At 39.8% G+C, this 25,094-nt stretch overlaps 1 long non-coding RNA gene across 4 annotated transcripts in view; it reads right to left on the bottom strand.

Annotated features, from left to right (window-relative positions):
- LOC144456636 (uncharacterized) overlaps positions 1-24,266 on the bottom strand; it is a 66,699-nt gene extending 42,433 nt beyond the window's left edge. For 3 of the 4 annotated variants that reach the window (XR_013485647.1, XR_013485646.1, XR_013485649.1), the window contains exons 1-2: positions 24,065-24,266; positions 13,214-13,304 (exon numbers count right to left, since the gene is read on the bottom strand). This is a non-coding gene — a long non-coding RNA (uncharacterized LOC144456636). The remainder of the gene's footprint in view (positions 1-13,213; positions 13,305-24,064) is intronic. The other variant, XR_013485648.1, reaches the window with a different exon arrangement.
- Positions 24,267-25,094: the final 828 nt, after the last annotated feature.

Here is a 25,094-nt window from a genome sequence, read left to right as displayed (position 1 = left end):
CTCTGCTGCTTCAGAATTTGTTTAGAGCCATTTTTATCAGTATTTGGAGGGGTTTGGGGGAGAGCTCAAGCAAGTCACTGCTTTCATTCCGCCATCTTGGCTCCGCCCTCACAAAGGGACGGTTCTTTCTCAGTGTCCTTTGCTAACTCTTCATGCAGATAACAACCTAGTGGTTGGACCTTGGATGTCTCCCAAAGCTCTATCCCGGGTCCTCTTCTCTTCTCCCTCTGTACTGTTTTACTTAGCAATCTCATCAGTTCCCATGTATTTAACTACCAGATCTATACAGATTATTTTTGTATGTATTTGTTTAACCCTAGCCTCTCTACTGTCCTCTAGTCTCATATCTCCAATTGACTATTGGACAACTTGAACTGGATGCCTCCTAGACATCTTAAATTCAACATTTCCAAAACTGAACTCATCTTTCCCCTTAAACCTTCCCTTCTTAACTTCCCTATTATTGTCCAGGGAGCCACTTTCCTCACAGCTACCCAGGCTGGCCACCTGGGTGTTAATCTGTAACTCCTCACTCTCTGACTCCTCATGTCCAATCTGTTGCCAAGGCTCCTTTCTTTTCTCTGACATTGCCACCACTGATTCAGGCCCTCCTAACTTCATGCCTAAATTCAAACAATAGCCTGCTGGTGGGTTTCCCTATCTCCAGTCCCTCCCAATTCCAGTCAATGCTCTGCTCAACTACAAACTTGATCTTCCTAAAGTTCAAGTCTGACTATGTCTCTCTCTGTCTCTCTGTCTCTCTCTCTCAACACACACACACACACACACACACACACACACACACACACACACACACACACACACACACAAAACTTTATAATCAACTCAAGTGACCCTATTGCTTCCAGGATCAAAAAAAAAAAGATCCTGGCTTTTAAAGCCTTCCATAACCTAGCCTCTTCCTATCTTTCCCATAATCCTATACCTTACACCCTCCCCTGCGTTCTCTGTAATAGAGTGGCGCTGGTCTCCTTTATGGTCCTCAAACCCAACCCTGTATCTTCTGATTCTAAGCGTTTTTCCTGGCTGTATCCCACACCTCCTTCTTCATCTCTGCCTCCTGGCTTCCTTGGCTTCCTCCAAATCTCAGCTAAAATCCTACCTTCTACAAGAAACCTTTCTTTTTAATCTTAGCATCTCTTTTCTGAGATTCTCTACATTTTAGCCTGTATATATCCTGTTTGTACATAATTGTTGTATATTGTCTTCTCCATTACACTTCGAGCCCCTTGAGAGCAGGGCTATCTTTCTTTGTATTCCCAGTACTTAGCACAATGACTGGCATATATCTTATTGACCAACTTATAGACCTACAGGATGATGTAGAAGTATTTGCTTATTAGTTGCCTTGAGACAAACTTGGACTGAAATAGATACGAGCGTTCAAGCTTCTTATTACAGTAAAAGCTCCCATTCCCTCTTCTCCTTTCTTCTCTTTTTTTTCACCTCTCTCGCCATGTGTGTCTGTTTGTACTAAGTTGCTCTATGTGAGAGAAGGGGAAAAATCCCACAAAACTATTCTATTTATCCTCATTCCAGAAAAATGGGCCAATTCACAGCTGCAATACTTGGGAGAGTTTCCTGTCTGGGAATGTAGAAATTGCCAAGAGTGGAAGCAGCAGCCAGAGAGGCCCCTGTTGTCATTGGCCCAAACAGCAACAACAACAACAACAACAACAGTGAAATATACATGCATGGACACACACATACAAACACACACATACAATTCAACAAAATCCAACAAAATGGACCAGGTTTAAAATAGGAGCTTCTGTCTTACGCATCCTGTGGCTAGATACATTTCTTGGAAGCCTTCCAAGTCAGCCCACTTCTCCCCCACCATCTGTCATCAGTCATCCGCCTACTGTAAGTGTGCCGACACAGTACAGGAAGATTAACAAGTATCAAATGGGAGAGGAAAAAATAAAGCCACCACGATCAGCGTTAGAATGTGGCTACGCTTTTGACATAAGGTTACAGAAGCCGGGAAATTTGAATCAGAATTTTGCTCTCTGAATCATGAGCAGAAAAAGTGGTGTATTGTTATACCCAGGAATTATTGGCCTGACCTTGGAAGTATTGGGCTTTTTTCCCCAGGTCCTATGAAAATCAGAAATTATTTGAAGTCATTTTCTATTTTGATTTCATGGCCAATGTGTTTTCCCTTTAAGGAACTGGAACAAGATAGGAAGGGAGGAAAGGAGAAATTTCTAAGAAAAATTCTGAAGTAATCAGAACCACCCAGAAAATGTCAATTCATAATCTCTACAAGAATTTGTTGGGGTTTTGTTTTTGTTTTTTAGGCAATTGGAGTTAAGTGACTTGCCCAGGGTCACAGTGTCAAGTGTTTGGTCTAAGGCCAGATTTGAACTCAGGTCCTCCTGACTTCAGGGCCAGTGCTCTATCCACTGCACCACCTAGCTAACCCTAATCTTTACAAGAGTTTTAAATAAGTATTTACATGCCACGGGTTGGGCTATGTTGCTTTTATTTGTTTAGTTGACATTTTAAGTTTTAGACTGTTATCTTCCCAGCGATCTTCAAGCAAAAATTGGCTGCTCACCATTTCTACAATTAGCGCTATTTATGAAATGGGTCATTAAGGCAACATCAGAACCAGAAGTAGCAACAAAGACTTCTAGAAGTTATGTCCAGATCATTCATATTTGAATAGCAAGTAACCCCTGGGCGCTTGAAAGGATTAGTAGTTCCTTTGGAATCATTGCTATCTTGTGATTAAAGGATTCATGTTACCAAATAACCTCATGAAAATGAATGGACAGTTTATGAGGTAGGCCACAAATCACTTTCATAAACTCTTTGTTTCAGGCTCAACCCAATGAAATTCATCAATGTTACTATGGAATGTTATGCTTCTAGCCCTTATCACTCAAACAATACAAGCTAAGGATTCCAAGTAAAATAGTTGGCTTTCTTTGGTTGGTCAGGAATTTAAAAAGAAGGAGACTGAGGGAAGGCTCAGGCTGCTTGTCCAGCAATTAAATTTTACTTATAGATTAATAATGCAAACCTCTGGAAATGGAAATTCTACTAAAACCAATTGTTTTGACAAGATAATAGCACGGTTCACAACACAGAATCTACGTAGCATACATGTGTCAGTATATACCAAGGATTTCAGATTTCAGCAGTTTGTTCTATCCACCCCAAAGCTGATCACAACTGTCTACAAATCCAGCTTCAGACACTAACTAGCTGTGTAATGCTGGGCAAGCCACTTAACCTTCTTTAGCCTCAGTTTCTTTACCTGTAAAATGGGGATAATAGCAACTACCCCAAGAAGCTTACTATGAGAGTCATGAGGTAACATATGTAAAGCACTCTGCAAATCTTAAAAGCTATGGAAATGCTAGTGATGATGATGGTGATATAACATTCAAGGTTTGCTGTGGCCTAAGTTTTTATTACCCTGTGAATAATTTGGTAATGAGAGTCTCAGGCTGATATTCAAATGAACAGCAAAGAGTCTGGTATCCTTACTGCCTAGAATAGTGTTTTGCACATTTTTTTCCATTTGGGTTGGAGGAGGCATATTGAGACTTGTAATTTAATTGATGTAAGGATTCTTAATACTTTCTCTGTAGATACAGATTGACAACTCATCTGTAACTTAATGTGTTAGAGAGTGTTCTAGGGCACTGAGTGATTAAGTCACCTGTCCATAGACACGTGCTACCATGCGTCAGAGCTGGGACTTGGACCTGGTTCTTCCTGACTCCAAGGTTGGCTCTCTGTCCACTACACTAATCTACCTCTCATTTTGCACGATGAGTACTTAATTAATGTTTGTCAAATAGATTAATGGATACACCATTGGTTGTAGTCAAAGTCTTTCCAACTTGGTAGAACTTAGCAGAGCTATTCTCTGCTCACTAACACAGATTACAACCATACCCCTATGAGGCATCAGGTTAGGATAAAGTAAAGGATACTATATACATCTTTGCAAATAACACCCGTATTCTACTTGCATTACAGGTGGTGCTATGGTCATTTAAGAAGAGCTTGCTCAGACTGCTGTTGTTTGGTCATTTTTCAGTCATATCTGTCTCTTTGTGACCTCATTTGGTTTTTTTGTTTGTTTTTGTTTGGCAAATACCTAAGTGGTTTGCCATTTTCTTCTCCCACTCATTTTACAGGTAAGGAAACTGAGGCAAACAGGGCTAAGTGACTTGCCCACGGTCACATGGCTAGTAAGTGTCTAAGGCCAAATTTGAACTCCGGAAGATGAGTTCTCCTGACTCCAGGCCCAGCACTCTATCCACTGCGCCACCCAGCTGCCCCCTTGCTCAAATACCCATGATCTGTTTCATTCTCAGTATATACAGATGCCAGATGCCATTGTCACCCACGTATCATGCTATTATCTTCTTTCATGTGACAATTTCCTTGACAGGTATCCAAATAACTTTTAAAAATCGAGGAGGAGGCCACCAAGCCACATGACCATTGAGAGCTATGCCTAAGAGAGTTTCCCCACTTCTGCTCTGTTCAGTTAGTTAGTGCTCTTTGTTCTGGTGGCTTTTATGTAAGACGTGTCCTCTGGCCAAAATGATGCCAGATTCCTCAAGATCTGAGGTAGAGTCAACAGAGGACAGAGCATATGGAAGGGAAAGGCAGCAGAGCCAGCCCTGCCACAGTCAAACCTCACAATGATTCCAGCTGTATCTTTGGACATGCCAGGAAGGCTTGAGCACACTGCCTGCCAAAGAGTCATTCTCCCGAAGGGAACTACTCTTATTACATACGTAGATTCTAGTGACGGGAAAGGGTGAAGTAATACTGATTAGTTGAACTGCTTCACCATTCGTGCATTAAGTTTCTCTATGCCTTGGTCTTCTCCTCCAGAACCGTAATACAATTCCATAGAAAGTAAGCAAAACAAAAGGCATTCGTCTAGTCACTGCAAACTTTTGCCAAAGGAATGAGATCTTCAATTGCCAGTTGAATCCCTTGTGAGACTAGGTAGAAGACTACTGCAATATCACTCAAGGAGAGAAACAAAGAGGAAGGGAATGAGAAAGGGTCGTGCTCATTATAATTAACTGCATGGTTATGGGAAACTTCTACTATTACCAGAAAGCTGATGTCTGGGGTTTTCCTCTCTCCCAGAAGAGCTGGAAATGGGAGAAGGGAGGGGGAGCTTTAACCAACGTTTTGTGGCCAAAATCTCTTGCCAAAATTCCTCCACAGAAATGTCAGTATTGATATTTGGACAATTACCTCTGATCCAGCAATACTCAGCTCCAAATTAGTAGCATCATTGCTGCCTCTCAGCGACGCCTCTTTCCCACCTATCCCCAGGCCATCCTACCTTTTCTCAGAACATCCCAGCGATCTCCAGGTCATCCTACCTATCCTAAGAGGTCTAAAAAAAGGAATTTTTGTGTCTCTTTCTTGACCACTTTGCTGAGAGAAATAAATATGGAAAACACACACCAAACTTCTGACATTGGCTCATCTAACTCTCTTGCTCATGATATCTTTGCCTGAGTTAGGTCCTCCCATATTCCCATTAATGGAGTTGCCATCATTCCAAAGGCGGAAGGTTGGACTCAGCTGAGTAGTCCTTCTTGAAATGTTATCACAGCTGCTTTTAATCTTCTTGTTCTTTTGAGGGAGGACAGGTTACACTATGGCAGCCAAATTCCCCTCAGAGGACTTTGTCTACTCCACCTTAGTAACATTATAAATAAGGTCATTTCAATAATATAACTGATGCTTAGTTCTGTTTAAATCTATTTCCAATCACCACTCAAATCTCAGGGCTGGACCAAGCCTTGAGAAATCACGCAATCATGTATTATATTGAATTACACTTATCAAACTTTAAGCAGCATGAGGATAGGGTCTGTGTCTTAGCTACACTTCATATACAGAGTAAAGCACAAGGCTCAGCACACAGTAAGCCCTTAATGAATGTTTGCTGAATCAAATGCAAATGAATAAAAATTAAATGCGACTTTCTCAAATATCCATAAAGGATAAAGCCTAAACAAGAATCATCACCTGACTTACAGAACATTTATCAAGATCAAATAAGATAATGTATTAAAATGCCTTGTAAACTTTGTAAAAATAAAATTACTGCAATCAATTTAAAAAAACATGAATTATCCCACCTCAGACACTTAATAGCTGTATGATTGTGGGCAAGACACATTCAGAATCTCAGTTTCCCCATCTTTTAAATGGAAAAAATAGTAGACCCTAACCTTACAGTATTATTGTAAGGACTAAGATATTATATGTATAGTATTTTGTGCTATGCAATTGTCATGAAAGCTATGGTGATGATAGTGGGAACTAAGTCTTCTGGGCCTGGCCTTATAGACATCCAAGGAATACTCCAATTCATTTTTAAAAATACCATCACAGAGCTGATATTCCTTTGCATGGTAGGATCTGGACTATGTACTCATGAAAGGAAGTAATTTTTCCTTTTTACTTTAAATTTACTTTAAAACTACAAGGTAATTTTTGAGGGAGAGAGCACTAAGAATGGGAATGGTGGTGAAGGTGAGTAATACAATCCAGATTCTTTCCTTGATCTGAAAGACTTTTTTTGAGTTTAAATTAAACACTACTGAATGTAATTGAAGATATACATTCATTTTTGTCCTGCTGTAGTCAAAGAGAATGGTTTATTCTTCTGGTCATCAATCATGCAGTATCCCTTCATAAACTCTAGTCAAAATGGGCAATTCATTTACAAAATTGTTGCGATATTAATAGTAGAACAAAATGGGGTGAAAGCCAATGAGGAGGGCATTGTGGCATACTGTGTTTCCTTTCCCTTTTGCTTTTTCTTGAGGAGACAAGGGAAGTTTCAAGCTTCCAGATTAACTCAGGGTTCTCTTCTGGTTTTCTCCTAATTTTCCTTCACGTTCCTTGTGACCTACTTCCTTCTCTAGGGAAGGGCTTTCTCTCCTGGTGAACTACCCAGGTAATGTTCAGCCTGCTGTTGAAGAAGCCAGCTACTGCGACCTTTCCCTCCCTCTCCACAGTAAGGCAAAGGAAGGAGAAAGGAAAATCAGGTTTTCTGCCAGCCAAACCTGCTTTTCTCTTCTGGCAAAAGGTCTCAAGGAGAAAGTATATTTTTCCACCCAAGACAGTAAATAAAAGAAAGAATGTTGTGGGTGTGCAAAGTTCTGAACTCAGCTCTCATAATGGGGTATTTGAAACTTTTCTTTTTTTGGCAATTACATTTCAGAGTTAAAAGACACCAGGAGACATTAGTCCTTACAAAGCAAGGAAGAATTACTGTTTAGGCTTAGAGCCTAGAAATGTGTGTCCTTTGGTGTTGGGGTTCTAGAGTGAGGCACCCCAGAACTCCTGGAACCACTAAGTACGGGCAGCCAGCCAAGGTTTTCTCATGACAAGTCCTGGAATGTATGTTGGCAGGGTGCATTTATTTTCAAGGTGTTTATAAAGTTTCATGATCCTTTTCCCACCTGGTTTGCCTTGATCTGCCACCAGGAACAAAGAGATGTGGCAAACACCAGGAATTCTATTCCTTCTCTTCCCCAAACTTCTATGCTTCTTCTGTGCAAATTGCTATTAGAAAAAAAAAACTGTTGTATATCTATGTATCTCAACGTGTCTGTCTCTCTGTCTCTTTGTCTCTGCCTCCTCTCTCTCTCTCCTCTCCCTCCCCTCTGTCCTCTCTCTCTCTTTCTCTGTCTCCCTCTCTCTGTGTCTCTCTCTGTCTCTCTATCTGTCTCTCTCTCAGTCTCTGTCTGTCTCTGTCTCCCCCCAGCCTCCTCCTTTTTCTCTTTTTTCTCTGGGTGTCTTCGCTTACAAGTTTAGAGACTGGGAACATTTGGGTAGTTTTCCAGCTGCTTATGCACAAGTGTAATTGAGTCATTTATTTTTAGTGATGTCAAGACTTCGAGAACAGGCATAAAAGGAACATTACACACTAACTAACTGAAATGTAAGAAGTTCCTCATTTTGAGAATAAGGATACAGTAAATGCTATGTTTCTAAAACTGGAGAACCTTCGCATCAAATGTGAGTTTGGGCCAGACCAGTTTTATTTTCAGCTGGGGGGGTTCCTGACTGCAGCAAGAGAACCCAGAGCCGTAGAACCTATTTGACTTACTGAGCTCTTCTAGAATAGCCTCTTAACCTACTTCTCATTCTCATTGCCTGCTTGCAGAACAGATATGCTCAGGTAATTTACTGGTGGAGAAACAAGGAGACAAAGTAAAGTGCTACAAAGCACTTTGAGATCCTTGGATGAAATGTCTTTGGAGAGCCATCAGTTTTTTAGAACAAGGTTAATGGATCTCATTGTGAACATATTTATTGACTGGGACATTAATGAACATATAGTGTCAATTTCTCCACCCATCCAGCCCTGTCATAGACAGGGGCAGGGAGGGAAGCAAACCTAATCTAGGGGTGGCTAAGGACTGATGGCACTTCAGTGTTCTAGTTCTGAGAAAATCACTTGGGGGGGCAGCTAGGTGGCACAATGGATAGAGCACTGGCCTTGAAGTTAGGAGGACCTGAGTTCAAATCTGGCCTTAGACCAAACCCTTGACATTTACTAGTTGTGTGATCCTCGGCAAGTCACTTAACCCCAATTGCCTAAAAAAGAGAAAACCACTAGGATAATGCCATACTATAGGAAAGAAATTCCCTCCCTTCTATTCAACAAACATTTATTCCTCTCCAAGAGATTGTTTGCATGTCAGTATTGCAGAGGACAACATGTCATTCAATCTATTTCAACAAATATTTTCATCATATGGCACAAAGAAGAAAGCTCAGGATTTGGATTCAGAAGACCCAAGTTCAAATCCCAATTCTTCCATTAATAGAGTGTGCAAGTTGCCTGACATCTGGGTCTCCAGCACCTCATCATTAAAATGAAATGGCTGAACAGATGACTTCTAGAGTCATTCCAACTTTAGCCCTAAACCATCATCATTAGTTAGGTGGCTCAGTGGCTAGAGCACCAGATCTGGAGCCAAGAAGACTCCAGTGCAAATCCAGCCTCAAATACTTAATAGCTGTGTGACCCCTGGACAAATGACTTAACTTCTCCCTTCCTCAGTTTCCTCAATTGTAAAATAAGGATAAAAATGTTATGTACTTCCTAGGATCCTTGTGAGGATCTAATGAGATGATATTTATAAAGCTTTTTGTAAACCCTAATATGCTACACAAAATGCTAGTTATAGTTATGCCTGAGATGCAATCAATGTGTAAAGTACCAGAAGATAGAAATATGAATAAAAGAATTTGCTTTCTAATTGGAAAAGATCATAAATTTTAAAAAGTTCAGGCACAAGAATACTAGAAAGGCCCAGAAAACCAAAGGATACAATGGTGGAGTGGGTGGTAAGGCCTAGACATGCCTTTTTGTTGTTGAATCATTTTAGTTGTGTCTAACTCTGTGATTCCATTTGGGGTTTTCTTGGCAAAGATACTGGAGTGGTTCGCCTTTTCCTTCTCTAGAGCTGTAGTCAGGAAGACATGAGTTCTGATCCAGCCTTGGATTATTACTATGTGACCCTGGACAAGTTGTGTAACCTCTGTCTGCCTCAATTTCCTCATCTGCAAAATGGAGATAATAGTGACACCTACCTCACAGAGCTGTGAAGATTAAATGAGATAATATTTGTAAAACACTTTGAAACATGAAAAGTGCCATATAAATCATTTTAATAATAATAATAATTATTATTATTATTATTATTAGGCAGCTAGGTGGTATAGTAGACATAGCTCTGAACCTGAAATCATGAATGCCTTAGTTCAGGGGTGGGGAACCTGTGGCCTTAGAGGCCCATACATGGCCTTGCAGCCACAGGCTCCCTACCCCTGCCTTAGTTCAAATCCAGCCTCATCCATTTTCTAACTGTGTGACCCTGGGCAAATCATGTAACTGCTGCCTGCGTCAGTTTCTTCAACTTTAAAATGGGGGTGATAGCATCTACTCCCCAGGATTTATTGTGAGACTCAAAGGAGATAATATTTGTAAACCTCTTAGCACGTAGGAGGTGCTTAATAAATGCTTGTTTTCTTTCCTTCTCCTTATTATCCACGAGGCTAGACATCCTCTCAACATTTCCTGATTGGTTAAAATAAATCACTAGTTGTTATCTCTGCATTCAACTGAACAGCACACCCCCCTTGCAGCTACATTGTAAACTCCAGAATCACAGAATATCAGGGTTGGAAAAGATCTCCACAGCCATCTACTCTAACCTATACATAAAAAATGAATCTGCATCACAACACAACTGACAATTGATCATCTAGCTTTATCAATTAATCAAGGAGCATTTGGGTGCCACCTATGGAGTAGGCATTCTGCTTTGAAGATGCAAAGACAAAAATGAAACAGTCCCTGTCCTCAGGGAGCTTATATACTATCAGAGAAAATAGCACGTACATATATAATGATATTTTTAAAGAATCCGAAGTGATTTTGAGGGCAGCTTCAAGCACCAGAAAAGGCCTCGAGTAGGTGGTGAACCTGTGTTGTTCATTTGTTCAGTCACGTCTGACTCTTCACAACCCCATTTGGGGTTTTCTTGGCAAAGATACTGGAATGATTCACCATTTCCTTCTCCAGTGTGTCCCCGTTTTAAAGATGAGGAACGGATGCAAAAGGAGTTTCAGTGACTTACTCAGAGTCACACAGCTAGTAAGTGTCTGATGTCAGATTTGAACTGAGATCTTCCTGACTCCAGGCCCAGTACTCTATCTATTATATCACCTAGCTTCCCTGGTGATCCTTGAGAAGAGCTTTGAAGAAAACAAATGATTCTAAAAGTGGAGTTGAGAATGGAGTACATTCCAGGCATGGGGGACAGTGTGAAGATATGGAGATGGAAGGTGGATGGTTCTGTATGAGAAACAGCCAGAAGATTAGTCAGTCTGGCCAGATCACAGCATGTATGGAGCTGAGTAATGTATAATGTTGGAAGGAGGCTGTAACCAGGAAGTGAAATGTCTTTAAATGCCAAAGAGAGAAGTTCATATTTGATCCTGGAGGTAATAGGGAGCCTCTGGAATTTACCAAGTAATGAAGTGACCTGTGCTTTAGGGAAATCAATGTGGCAGCTGTGTGAAGGCTGGAATGGAACAGGGCAAGAAGACTCGAGAAAAGAAGGCCAGTCAGGAGGAGGATCACCTTGAAATGAGGACCTCCAACGAGAGGTGAATCCACTTCATCATAGAGTAACCCATTCTACTTTGGGATAGTTCCAAGACAATTTAATGTGTCTTCTTTGCAGCTTCTATCAATTGTTCCTTTGGGGACAAATAGAACCAATGTAGCCCCTCTTCCATATGAAAGCCTTCTAGGACCTTTGAGGCAGCTATCAGAAACCCCCTGAGTCTTCCTTTCTTAGGACAGCCCCCTCCCCCAGTTCCTTCAACCATCCCTCATATGTCATGAACTCAAGTCTTTCCCCATTCTGGTTGTTCTCCTCTTAGTGTTCTTCCACCTTACCAATGTCCTTTCTAAACCAGGGCATTCAGAACTGAAGAGAGAGTTCCAGACATAGATTGAATGTGGCAGGGTACAGTAGGATTGTCATATCTAGAAGCTAAGTACCCAAATCATAGATCTGTTGAAGGAAATGAAAATGTTTAGTTTTAATTCAGCCCAAGATTTCTTTGACTTTTTTAGATGATAGATCATTGACTTGACTGACATTGACCTTGTCCACCTCTAAAACTCCTAACACATATTTGTGTTGTATTTATACATGGACATCCATGACAGAACAATTTTGAGAACCTTCCATCAAACCGCATAGAACATTCATCTTAAAGCCTTGAATGTCAGAACTAGAAGGTACTTTAGAAAGTCTTATTTCAATCTCTTCATTTTACAGATTTGAAACAAAGAAAGTTCTAAGAAATGAAAATTACTTGCCCACAGTCACAAAAGTGATCTGGGCTAAACTTTGAATCCAGATCCCCTGACTAAAAATGTACCGATCTGTCCCCTACATATCATTATCCTGCTCATTTTACAGGTGAGAAAATTGAGGCCCCGAAAAATTATATGACTTGTCCAAGGTCACAGAACTTATTTAGTCCACTGGTCCCAAATCCATTGCTCTTTCCACTATGCCTCTTACTTGATGGTGCAATCAATTGACTCCAGAAGGACAACAATGTCATGTAGATAGACTATTGATTGTTTTGACCAAAAATCACAATTGAAATGCTTCCCAGAGTTGCCCCATTCACTATGCGCAGACACTGACTTAATCTGGATCAGAGAAAGTCAGGACCTGGCTAGTGACCTAAATACTGAAGTAATAAAAATAATTGCTTACATTTAAGATCCATACACCTTTTAACATACATTACTTCATTTGATTCTCACAACAACCTTGTGAGGCAATTACTATTTTCCCCATTTTTCATATGAAGAAACTGAGGCTCAGAGAAGCTAAACAACTTGCTCATGGTCTCACACTTAGTAAATATCTGGGGCAAGATTTGAATCCAGGATTATCTTGGCTCCTTGCCCAACCTTCTTTCCATTATATCACCTCAGCTGATAAGAGAGGCATAGACATAACGTTTATTCCATATATTAGTTATTATCATACTGCTGTACATTGGGCTTCAGTCTGGGTGCCCCCTTTAAAAAAATCTAGGAAATCTATTCAAACATTTTCCAGGCTAACTACTCTACAGGCTTTTTGGACTTGTGCAACATAAAAGTTGGGTGCAGATTACATAAATATAATAAGATAGAGATACCATGTAATTATTTTAAATGCAACATTCAAATTGTGTGACCAGATTCTAATCTTTCTTCCACTGCACAACCACACCTCTGCCCTATGGACCATCCATGAGATTGATGTTATAGGCTTTCATGCCCCCAAATGACTTAAAAGTAGGATCAATAACTTAGTTACCATAAAATGTGCTCATCAAAAATGTAATACTCACCCAAATTATGAAATCCAGTGCAGCTTTTTCATTTCTTTCCCTCTCCTCTCCTCTCCTCCCCTCGAAAGAGCAGTAGAATGAAAGAGCATTGGACTCAGAGTCAGAATAACTAAGTTTAAGTCTTGTTATCACAAATTCTAGTAATTGTGTAACCCTAAGCAAATTGCTAAATGTCTTTGAACCCCAATTTGTTCATTCATAAAATTGAGATGTTAATACTTGCACTACCTACCTTGTAGAATTTTTAGGAGAAAAAGCCCTCAAGCTCTATCCCAATGTGAGCTGCTGTTAGTTTTGGTTCCCATGCTTGCTATAATCAGGAGCTAGAACGAATTAAAAGGTATTTCTGTAATTATAAAGGTGATAGAGAGCCTCATCCTGTGGAGTTTGGAGGATTTATAATGATCAGCGAGCTGAATAAGTCAACAAGCATGTAATAAGCGCCTATCATGTTCCAGACACTGTGCTAAGCACTAAAGATAATACCAAATAATAATACCAACAATTCCTACCCTCAAGGAGCTCACAAGCTAGTGGAAAAGACAATATGTAGGTAACTATGCCTAAGCAAGATTTATACCAGATGAATTGAAGGTAAGGTCAAAGCAAAGGCACTAGCATTAATAGGTACCAGGAAAGGTTTCTTTTTTTCTTAATTAATTAATTTATAGTTTTCAACATGCACTTTTATAGGATTTTGAATTCTAAATTTTACCCCCTCCCTTCCCAAGATGGCATGCAATCTGATATAGACTATACATGTACAATTATATTAAACATATTTCCACATTAGTCGTGTTGTGAAAGAAGAAACAGAACAAAAGGGAAAAACCATTAGAAAGAAAAAAGGACAAAAAAAAAGAAAAGAGTATGCTTTGATCTGCATTCAGACTCCACGTTCTTTCTCTAGGTATGGATAGCATTTTCCATCAAGAGTCTTTTGTAATTGTCTCAGATCATTGCATTGCTTAGAAGAGCTAAGTCTATCAAAGTCGATCATCTCAGGATATTGCTGTTACTGCGTACAATGTTCTCCTAGTTCTGTTCATTTCACTCAGCATCAGTTCATACAGGTCTTTCCATTTTTTTTCTGAATCTGCCTGTTGATCATTTCTTATGGAACAATAGTATTCCATTACATTCATATACCACAACTTGTTCAGCCATTCCCCAATTGATGGGCATCCCCTCAATTTCCAATTCTTTGTCACCACAAAAAGAACTGCTATAAATATTTTTGTAAAGTGGGTCATTTTCCCTTTTTTATGATCTCTTTGGGATACAGACCTAGTAGTGGTATTGGTAGATCAAAAGTATGCAGTTTTATAGCCCTTTGGGCATGCTTCCAAATTGCTCTCCAGAATGGTTGGATCAGTTCACAACTCCACCAACAATGCATTAGTGTTCCAATTTTCCCACATCTCCAATATTTATCATTAAGAAAGGTTTCTTGCAGAAGGTAAGGTTTTAGCTGAGATGTAAAGGAAGCTAGAGATGCTGAAAGGCAGAGGTGCAGGAGGAGAACATTCCAGGAATGAAAGACAGCTAGTGAAAATGCACACAGTCAGGAAATGGACTGCCTTGTATGAGGAGCAGCAAAGAGTCCGATTTCCCTGGGTCATAGAGTATATGGCAACAAGTAAGGCACAAGGATATTGGAAACAATGGAAGTGCTCCTATTATGAAGGGCTGTAAATCCAATCAAAGCCTTTCTTATTTAATCCTAGAGGAAATAGAGAGCCACTGGAATCTATTGAAAGTAGGAATGACCTGGTCAGATCTGTGCTTAGGAAGATCATTTCAATAGATGAATGGAAGATGGACTGAATCTTATGTAAATACAAAACTTATGGTAAGCTATCTGTTGTATTTAGCTCAAAACCACCTAGCCAATTTCTCCAGAACTTTATAATTCACTTCAAGTTCAGAGACATAAAGCCAATATATTTACCATTTCAATGTATAATTGGAATCACCCACAAAACTGCTCATAGAATTCCCAAGTTGAAGGGGACCTTTCAATTAGATGACAAGGGAAGCCCTGTCATCTGATCACCTATGTGAAGCATCATCATCTACAATGTCCCTGACAAGTGACCATCTTGCTTTGGCTTGAAGAAGTCCAGTGCCAAAGAACTCCTTACTTGCCAAGGAAATGTGTTACATTTAGGGATAATCTTAATTGTCAAGAAGTTCTTCCTTTTACTAAATTGAAAAATGCTTACCTATAACTTTGGTCTATTGATCCTAGGAAGGTTCTGCCCTCTGGTCTATGATAGGACCAGAGATTTTCCTCTTCTCCTCCTACCCACACATGAGTTAAGCTAGTTTTTCCCCCAAAAAAGGCAACAAAGCTGGGATATGAATGGCCCAGGGAGTGGGGCAAGGTCCAAGATGTATCTCCCTACACTCAGTTTCCCAATAGCCTCTGAACATATAAACATGGCTTCCCGGTCACCTAATGCCATAAAAAAGTCCACCTGCATGGGATCAGGGTCCTTCAGATTTGGTGGCTGTCCTAATGTGACTACAGTCACCAGAGCCTGTTCTGATGACCAGATAGATTTCCATATGGAGATTAAAAAGGCCCATCTAACAAGCCAAGTGCTTGTAACATCATTGAATAACCTTCCTATACTAGGGATAAGTTAACATTTTTTGTTAACTATTCAATGACGTATCTGAGGGCTTCATTTCATCCCAGCATCAGTCAGGCCTGCCCCAAATTAGTTCCAAAAGAACAAATCTAACCCATCCACCTCAAACAACATGGAACCTGTCTTCTGTATTAAAGATCTGAAGACAGAGATTACAACTTCTCTCCTCCAAGTCTTTTCTTCTCCAGGATAAACATCCTCAGTTATATTGAACAGATACATACCTGGCTTAGATTCAAGTCACCTCACTAACCTGATAACTCTCCTCTTCTCCAAAAATGTTGTGATTTGCCAATGTCCTTCCTCAAAGGACACTAAAAACTGAGCATTTTTTTTCCAGAGGTGATCTGAACAAGGGAAAGAAAAGCGAGACTATCCCCTACTTGTTCTAGATCTAGTTTCTATTAACGCTGCCAAAGATCCCTTTGGTGTCTTTGACAACACTGTTTTCTTTTTCTCTACTCTATAGATGGACATATACAATAGTTTTTGACCAAAGCACTTGATTTGGTGGCCCTGTGTAGACATGACCACAATGGTAGCCCTAGAGACCTGAAAATATCCAGATCCATTGAAAAACTCTCCATGGAATATTTTCATACAACAAAACAGAGTTCCTGCTACACATCACAGTGGAATGCAGCTCCTGATAGCATCCCCACAAGAGGCTACTTCAACTTGAGGAGCCAATTTCAGAAGCCATTCTAGATGGGATTCTTCTTGACCTCACAGAAGGAAACTTATATAACAGGGAGGAAAATTCCCCTTGCTTCAGTATGCCAATGTGATCCTGAGAGGTATTGGTTTTATTTGCATGGAATGAATATAGAGCACTCAAGAAATCCCACAAAATATGTAGAGAAGAGAAGCATTCAGCAGTGGGGGGCCGATATTCCAAAACTGAGATAGAGGCAATAGCAAGGGGCAATAGGCGGTGGAGGTAGAAAACAGTAGGAAGGCAAGTTGTTTGTGAAAGAGAACAGTGCTGTAAGGAAGATCTGAATGTAAGTCTTGTTTTATGAAGCTGTAAAGATCCTTAGTCAGTTCACCCCCCACCCCATGGAAATAAGTACTCATAAAGCAAATGAAATTCATTTTCTGAATAATGATGAATGAATGAATTGAAGAATTAATGAAAAAGCATTTATGATGTGCTTGTTATGTGCTAAGCACTGTGCTAACTGCTAGAAACACAAATAGAAAAATCAAAACAATCCCTGTTGTCTAATTGAGGGAGGTACCACAGAAAAGAAAATTCAGTTACTGGGTGGATGAAAAGGCTTCAACATCTTAAAGATGCCAATGAAAGTAAGATGGCGAGGCCCAGGAGTCCTTAGGCCACATCAGCAAATTGGATGAAAGTTCCAGGGGTCTTCAGAGAGTAAAGTCAAGTCAGATGGTAAGGCCTGGAGAACCTTAGAATACAGTGGCAGATATGTAAAAACTGATAATCATCCATCTCTCCAGAAGGAATAAAGTGTTGACACCCATCTCATCCAAGCTGTATGAGCAGTCAAGAAACATAAATAGGTTCAAAGAGGGAAGGCAAAGAGGTGAAGACCCTCTGGTAATGGCAGGTCTTCCAACCCAACCAATGTGGCTTGGGACCAGGGTATAGAATCCAAGGGGGAAGATAGAGAAGAAAGAGTACATCTTTTGGTGAAGGGTTAGTAGTTCAGTTTTAATGAAGCTAATGAGAAACTTAGAAGTGGATAGAGTTCTAGACTTGGAGTTAGGAGATCTGGGTTCAAATTCTCCTTAGTAGCCATGTGACCTTGATCGAGTTATTAAGTTCTCTGACCCTCAACTTCCTCATATGTGAAATGGGACTAACTATACTTGCACCACCTACCTAACAGATTGTTGTGCAGAAAGCAATATGAAGGCCTCAAATGCCATATGAATATTAACAACTAGATTAAGTCCATGACCAAGAGACCGTGATTATGAGCTCTAATTATTAGCCAAGTGAAAATATCGTATGATTGTAGTGTTATCAACAATTGGTACTACAGAGACAACATGGAGCAGTGGATAGACAGCTGGCTTTGAAGTCAAAAAGACCTGGGTTCAAGTGTTGCTTATAATATATATATTAGCTGTGTGACACAAGGCATGGCAGTTCACCACCCAGTTAAGATGCAGAGAAGGGGCTGATCTTCATTGGCTGACAAAGTTCTGTCCCAGGAGTTCCCCAAAACAATGAAATCACAAGTCAGTCAAAAAATAAAGGAGTACTGTGCTGGTAGTCACTGAATCTTGAAAGAATGAGAGAAAGATTTCTAGCACATGATTATTGTCATCACTTGACTTTTTTCAGCCTCAATTTCCTCCTTTATAAAATAGGGATGATAATTGTTCTATCTACCTCACAAGTTGTTATGAGGATCAAAAGCGATAATGTCTATGAAATACTTAGGAACTATAAAGTTCTATGCAAATACGAACCATAATTATGTTTTTAAAAACTCAATTACTAAATATTTTAAGGAGGTACTCTGTTATTACTCTCCCCAGAGCAGATCTAGTAAAGGACCTTAGTATAAGACTTGTTAGTATAAGAACTATCAGAGAATACATATGTATGTATATGTATATATACATATATATATGTATGTGTGTATACATATACATATACATATATATGGATTGTAAAGCCCTACCATAACTGCAAAGTGGGAAGATCTGCATGTAAGTCATGTTTTATGAAGCTGTAAAGATCCTTAGTTTACCCCCCACCCCATGGAAATAAGTACTCATAAAGCAAATGAAATTTTTTCTGAATAATGATGAATGAATGAATTGGTATCATCTCATTTAGGTATGGCCCTTGTAAGGGAGTTCTGTCTGTGTGATTTCTTGGAAGAGTGGAAACTCACATGTGGGAGCTGGGCTAGTCTATTTATGTCTGAGTTGTAGAAAGGAACCAGACAACTGGACTCAGCTGGTCAGATTACTTTGGTAGCCAGTAATAAGAACTAGCCCCAGACTAGATTAACAAAGCTTTTATCTAAGACTATGGTTTTTAGCATTCCCCTAATACCATTTATAAAATGACATTTGCTTGTAGAAGGTTGTATCATTATAGCTCTAATAATGTCATTGCCCTTCTCCCAACAAGTAAAATCCAAACTCTTTAACCTGTCATTCAAAGCTCTCCATAATCTGGCCCCAGCCTATCCTTCCAACCTTATTTCTCGCTATTTCTTTTCATATACCCCATTGTTCAGACAAACCCAACTACTTGCTATTAGATGAAGAGACTCACCATTCTACAGAGTCTCTCTCTTTGCTTATGGTTCTGTCCTCACCTGTGGGGACCTCGTCTTCAGTTTCAACCTGTCCAAATCGTACTTAAGTCAGATACCACCTTATTTAGAAATATTTTCAGGATATCCTCAACTGACTTCCTCCTCTTAAACCCCATGGCCCTTTCTTTGTACCTCTCATGGAAATTAATCACCTTCTGCTTTGTATTATACTTATTTGTGTACTTATCCCTTTACTAGACTGAGAGACTGCTCTTTGAGGTCAAGGACCATATCACTAAAACCCCCTATGACTTTAAGCGGGCCATGTCGTTGAGCCTCAGTTTACTCAACTCTAAAATGAGGGGTATAAATCATTTTAAAGTCCCTTCTAGCTCTACAGTTTGATGAATTACTGAATTCATAATCTTTCTATGTCCTACAGTTTAGCAGATATATAGTAGATGTAGTAGGTATACAATAAGCATTTCTTTTATTCAGTTGATGTAACCAAATTGATAATTTGATGTTTTGGATCTATTGATAAATAGTCCATTGACAATTTATGCTGTTTCACCATACTAGGCTCTAAGTGTTTAGCCATCTATAGACACAGCCATATCTTGGGTGAGGGAGGGAAGGGAAAGAAGAAAAAAGGTGATACATCCAACTAGTTCTCTCTCTATCTCTCTGGGTGTATCTCTTTGTCTGTCCGTCTCTCTCTCTCTCTCTCTCTCTCTCTCTTCTCTCTCTCTCTCTCCCTCTGTCTCTCTCTCTCTTTTCCCCTCTCCCTCTCCCTCTCTACTTCTTCCTCTCCTTCTCCCTCCCTCTCTCTCTCTGTCTCTCTTTGTGTCTCTGTGTGTCTGTCTGTCTTTTCTTTCTTTCTTTCTTTCTTTCTTTCTTTCTTTCTTTCTTTCTTTCTTTCTTTCTTTCTTTCTTTCTCTGTCTCCCTTTACTTTCCCACAGACACATCTTCCTTTTCTTTCCAAATGCCAATATACAATGGCAAGGGCTGTAATATTCTCTAGCTTGATTGGCAGAGAGGAGTGCTGGAAATTTCACAAGAAAGCCTGTCCTCAATCTTTCCAGCCCAATTTTGCAGACCCAAGAGCTTCAGATAAAGATCTAAACTTCTGGGTGCTTATCCAAGCCAAACCTCCAAGTCCTTGGCATTTTGCCCATGCTTTAGAGGAATATGCAGGGTTGCATTTTCTTACTATGTCTTCAAAGTTCTTAGAGCTTTTCAGCAAAGCCAACCAGTAGATTCAAGCACATACAAACTCAAATCCCTCCCATGTTGGAACATGACAGCAGGCTCCCCATACCCTTCCAGAATGTTAAGAGGAAGCTAGTGTTCTGCAGACTAGCGGCTGTCAGTTCAAAAGCAATGGAAGAAATTATGTCTCCAAAAGTCATTCCAGTGATTGCTTTAGAAAGAAACACCCACTAGATGATTTTACCAATGCTCCAATCATAACGAATCACCTTTATTTATGTCCTAAAGGAACTAAACCAGCAATCAACAAGCACGTATTTTGTTGCTGCTGCTGTTGTTAAATTCAATACTGAGTGTTCCTATCTCATGCAGCATTGAAGTGCATGGATTATTCATGGGCCCTATCCCAGTACTGACTGGGACAGGAACTTTGACCTGCTCCATTTGCAGCTTGGATTGGTTTGCCCCTTGTTAGGCATCCCGGTAGCCACTCATTCTCAAGGGCTCACTGTATTAATGTTGAACTTAGTACAGACACCCCATTGCTTAGTCTGCTGCAACTCAGAACTCTCAAGCTCAAGAGATCTGCTAGCCTCACCTTCCCTAGAAGCTGGGATTACATACATGCATCTCCACAAGTCTAAACTCCTCATTTTACATAAGAAGAACACTGGAGAAAAGAACTTTGGTCACTTACCAAAGTTACACACTGAGTAAGTGTCTAAGGTAGGATTTGAACACAGGTCTTCCTGACTCCAAGTCCAGCATTCTATGTACTCTGCAATCTAAGTGCCTTTATAGAGTGTCTACTGAATAGCATGTTTTATGTTAGGTATTCAGAAAATAAAAACAAAACAGTACCCGCCCTCAAAAAAGGCACGTTCTCTGGAAAGAAATAATCCATATATGTTGAGTCAAGGGTAACTAGGAGGTTACAAACCTGAGTGACTTCAAGGATGATAGAGCCCTGGACAGAAATTAAAAAAAAAAATCAAGAAGAGGAATAAATTTTGAGGAAAAGAAACTGGGTCTTCAAAGAAAGTTCTGCATAGCTCTTTCTAAAAGATTTAATTAGCAATTAGACATATATGTTTCTCTGGGCTTTAAAAGCATTTTGGATCTGCAACCACATAAGAAACTACCCCAGAGTCTACATGTTCTACCCAAAAGACAAGTTGCAATGAAAATGGGGTAAGAAGGAATGAAAGTGATCAGTGAATTTGATCTTAGTTAGCTTGATCAATCAATCAATCAGCAAGCATTCAGTTGGCACTTATACTGCACCAGGCACTGTACTGAGCACTGGGTATACAACCTCCACCTTAAAGAGCTCACATTCTAATGGGGAATACAACACATATAAATCAGAACATATAAGGTAACATATAAAACAGGTGGAAGGTTATCTATGGAACTAGCAGTTGGGATGAATAGGAAAGGCCTTCTGGAATAAAAAAGATGACTTAGACTTAATAGGAAAGGATAGCTGAGACTTACAGGATCTCAGCCATTCTAACAGTGAGAGGTTGGGAGAGAGAACATTCTAGGCATAGGAAACAGCCAATGCAAAAGAATGGAAGTGGGAGATGGAATATTCTGCACAAAAAACACCAAGTAAGATAATATATCTATAGTATAGAGGAAATAAAATAGAATAGAATGCAAGAAGATTAGAAAGATAAAAAGTGGCCAGATAGTGTGAAGAATTTTAAATACCAAATAAGCTTGCTGGTGCTTATGGATGAACTTTGCAAGTGCACACACATTCACAAAAAAATGCTCACTCTGCAGGTGCAATCACAATATTTTGGAAGAAAGAAATTGGAGAAGGTAGGAGAATGTAAGATCACATCACTAGCACTAAGGGAGTATCCCATGGTAGTTAATATTACCTTAGGCTAACTCCTTCCAGTGGAGCAAAAGCTGACAAATGCACAGTCACACTTGCACTAGGCTTGAACCTACTCTCAGACTGCCATGTGCCTATATCCTTCCTCCGTTTCAACATCACAGCTATAATGGCTAGGCTGAACTGAGAAGAGCTGAATGGTGAGCTTGTCTTTGAGTGTGAGGCTATTTATGTCTCACCCTATTTATCTTCTTCATCTCTAAGGCTTTTCCCTATTGTCATCTACAAGAAAATCAAGTTTCTGATATGCTCAGATATGCTTCATTATGGTTTGTAAATATCAGTGGATTTTCTAAAATTTTCTCATCAATTTTACATACTCCCATATTTTAGGTAATCCAAATTTTGACCATATGTGTTATTTATATATTCACCAATAAATATTTATGAATTGCCTACTACGTGCAAAGCATTGGACTAACACTGCAAAGGGAAAAAGATATAAAGGAAGTCATCCTTGTCCTCAGAGATTAAAATCTAGTGGTGACATGAAATACACATACACATATGTTATATACATGAAATGTTGTAGGAGATCTGGAGAGGGAAAGAGCAATTTCTAGAGTTACCCTCTAGAAATCAGTGAACGCTTTCTGGAAAAGACTGTACTTAAGCTTCATTTTCAAGGATTTGAACAGTGTAAACAAAGGCATGGAAGTAGGATGACTCAAGAAGTATTTGGGGAATGGCAAACTCACCAGTTTGGCTGAGTTTGTGCAGGGCAACAGTGTGCAAAGAGTCCAGATAGGTCAGTTAGATGCAGATGACTGAAGACCTTAAATAACAGACCAAGAAATCTGGCCTTTATTGGGCAGGTAATGGCAAATGATTGGAGGTTTGTGATCAGAAGGGACATGATTGAGGTATTGATGTAGAGAGAAAATATTGTTTGGACATTTGTGGGATGGAATGGCATCAGAAGATCCTGGGAAGAGGGAGGTCAGTTAGAAAGCTGCTTAATAGTCTGGGCAATAGAGACCTAAACTAAGGAGAAAAAGGAAAAGAGAGGACAGGAAGAACAGGCAGATTTTGGCAGTTCATTACTTATGAGGAAAGGGAGAGAAAAGAAAAAAGGAAGATGGAGGAACCAGAGAAGACAACTAAGTTTCTGAATGGCAATACAATGAACATAACAGGGAAATCAGGAGGTGGCTTGTGAGACAAGGGTATATGTTTCCCTTTAAAATTTAGTTAGGGAGCTCAAAAAGACACGTTTATCTGGGTATTTTTGAGAAACTACCTTTTTCAAACATAGATGGGAGTTAGTCAACAGTAAAGTTTGTTGGCACCTTCCCCTTAGTTTTTTATACTTTCATTCTGGAATTGAAGTACAAAAAGAAATAGGAGTCCTACATGTTTGCTTTGTCTAATCACCAATAAAACTGATTATCCAATACCCATTCACTTATATTGCCCATTCACATTACTAACAGTAATAAAAACTGAACACAAAATGGGCCCACAAAACATATTCAGTTCCTGCTTCTATAAAACTACAAATGATAACTCTAGAATGCCCCCCACTTGGGGAAAATGTGACAAGACTGGATTGGGTGGTTCTCAGCATCAGGCACAGAAAGGGAGTTTCTTTTTTTCAGTAATGATGGGAATAAATGGTCCCCCAAGAAATGATGAGTTCTCTTTATAGCATCCGCAGAATCCAGGTTAGTTTGATCAAGTGGAACAAAGCTGGCAGCAGGTACAAATTACTCTGATGGTTGAAATGACAAAGCTTCAATGGGAAAGAAAATTCGGAATGCAAGAGATATAAAAAGGCTTGGGTTTTGGTTTTCTTTTTGTTTGTTTGTTTGTTTGCAGGGGAAAAGCAAGCAGCAACAACAAACAACAAAATAGAGAGTGGGGAGACCCAAAATGAAAAGCAACCATTTTTGTCCTTCCTTTGGTATATTATAGAAGATTAAAGGAGAGTGCAACTCTTAAAACGCTCTCTGTTATAACTTCTATTCCGTGTTTATCTCTAAGCCAAGAATGTTAACCTCCATGAGAGACTTATGTTAAAACATACCCAAAGAGAATGAGAACTATTGCTCACCTTCTGGCTGCCCATCAGCAAGCAGGGCTCTGTTTGTGGATGTCAGAAGCATACATTCTCATCTTCTATTTGTGCCCAGCTCCAAAAGAGAACTTACACACATGGGTGAACCGCAGCTTGGGCAAGCAGCTCTGACTTGGCACTAATGAACTCCCCTTGTATCCATGGCCAGTGGTTAGGCACAAAACCCCCGAGCATATCATGCCAGGCGTGAAACTGACAGACATTCTGCCCATGGGTGCTGCTGGCCAGAACTATTTCCAAAGTTATCCTAAGGGCCATGGGAAAGAACAGGACACCCAGTCCAATTTGGATTCTCCACTTAGTACAACCCTCAGCGTTTAGCACAGTGCAGCCCTCCTCCATCCTTAGTGGCTGGCATGGTTAAGCAACAACATGAGGTATGGCTTCCTTCTGACTCTTACAACATACTGCATGTATAATTTCGCATAGGCTGCATCAACATGACACCTAAAAGCAGTCAATTCATTTAGGAAAATCTATCAAACAGGTCTTTCAGCTAATGAAATACAAATTAGTCCATTGACTAAATTCCTCTCTTTTCAATAGGCTCTTTTGGCATTGTGTAGTCATGATTATTAAATAGCATTTTCAGATCCAATAGGATGGGAGGGGAGGTAGTAATCCAACACTCTTTAGTGTTTATCTCTCCTGGAGCAGAGATTGAATAGAAAGGGTCCAAAGATGCTGACGTCTTTTTTCCCTTTCCAGGCAAGATTATTAAGTAAATCTTTCTATGTATTGTTAATAAATCTTATTTGGTCAGTTTATGTTGTGTGTGTTTTTCAGACTTCATCTGTGTCAGCTTCAATAATTTTAGGATCTGGGATTTGATCAATGTGCATTCATATACCCCTTCCCACACCCCAACACTAATGCACTTCCCAGCCCCTCCAGAATTTGGCAGAGAGTATTTAAGGGTTGCTGCAGCCAAAAAATCCACCACCCTGCAGCCAACCTGGTGATAAGCCTCTCCAAATCTAGCTGGGCTGGTCCTCAGACAACAGAC

Source organism: Phascolarctos cinereus, unplaced genomic scaffold, assembly GCF_003287225.1.
Source record: "Phascolarctos cinereus isolate Bilbo 61053 unplaced genomic scaffold, phaCin_HiC Scaffold_4;HRSCAF=312, whole genome shotgun sequence".
Classification (NCBI taxonomy): domain Eukaryota; kingdom Metazoa; phylum Chordata; class Mammalia; order Diprotodontia; family Phascolarctidae; genus Phascolarctos; species Phascolarctos cinereus.
Note: the sequence above shows the minus strand (reverse complement) of the source record. Positions and strands in the feature narration are given on the sequence as shown.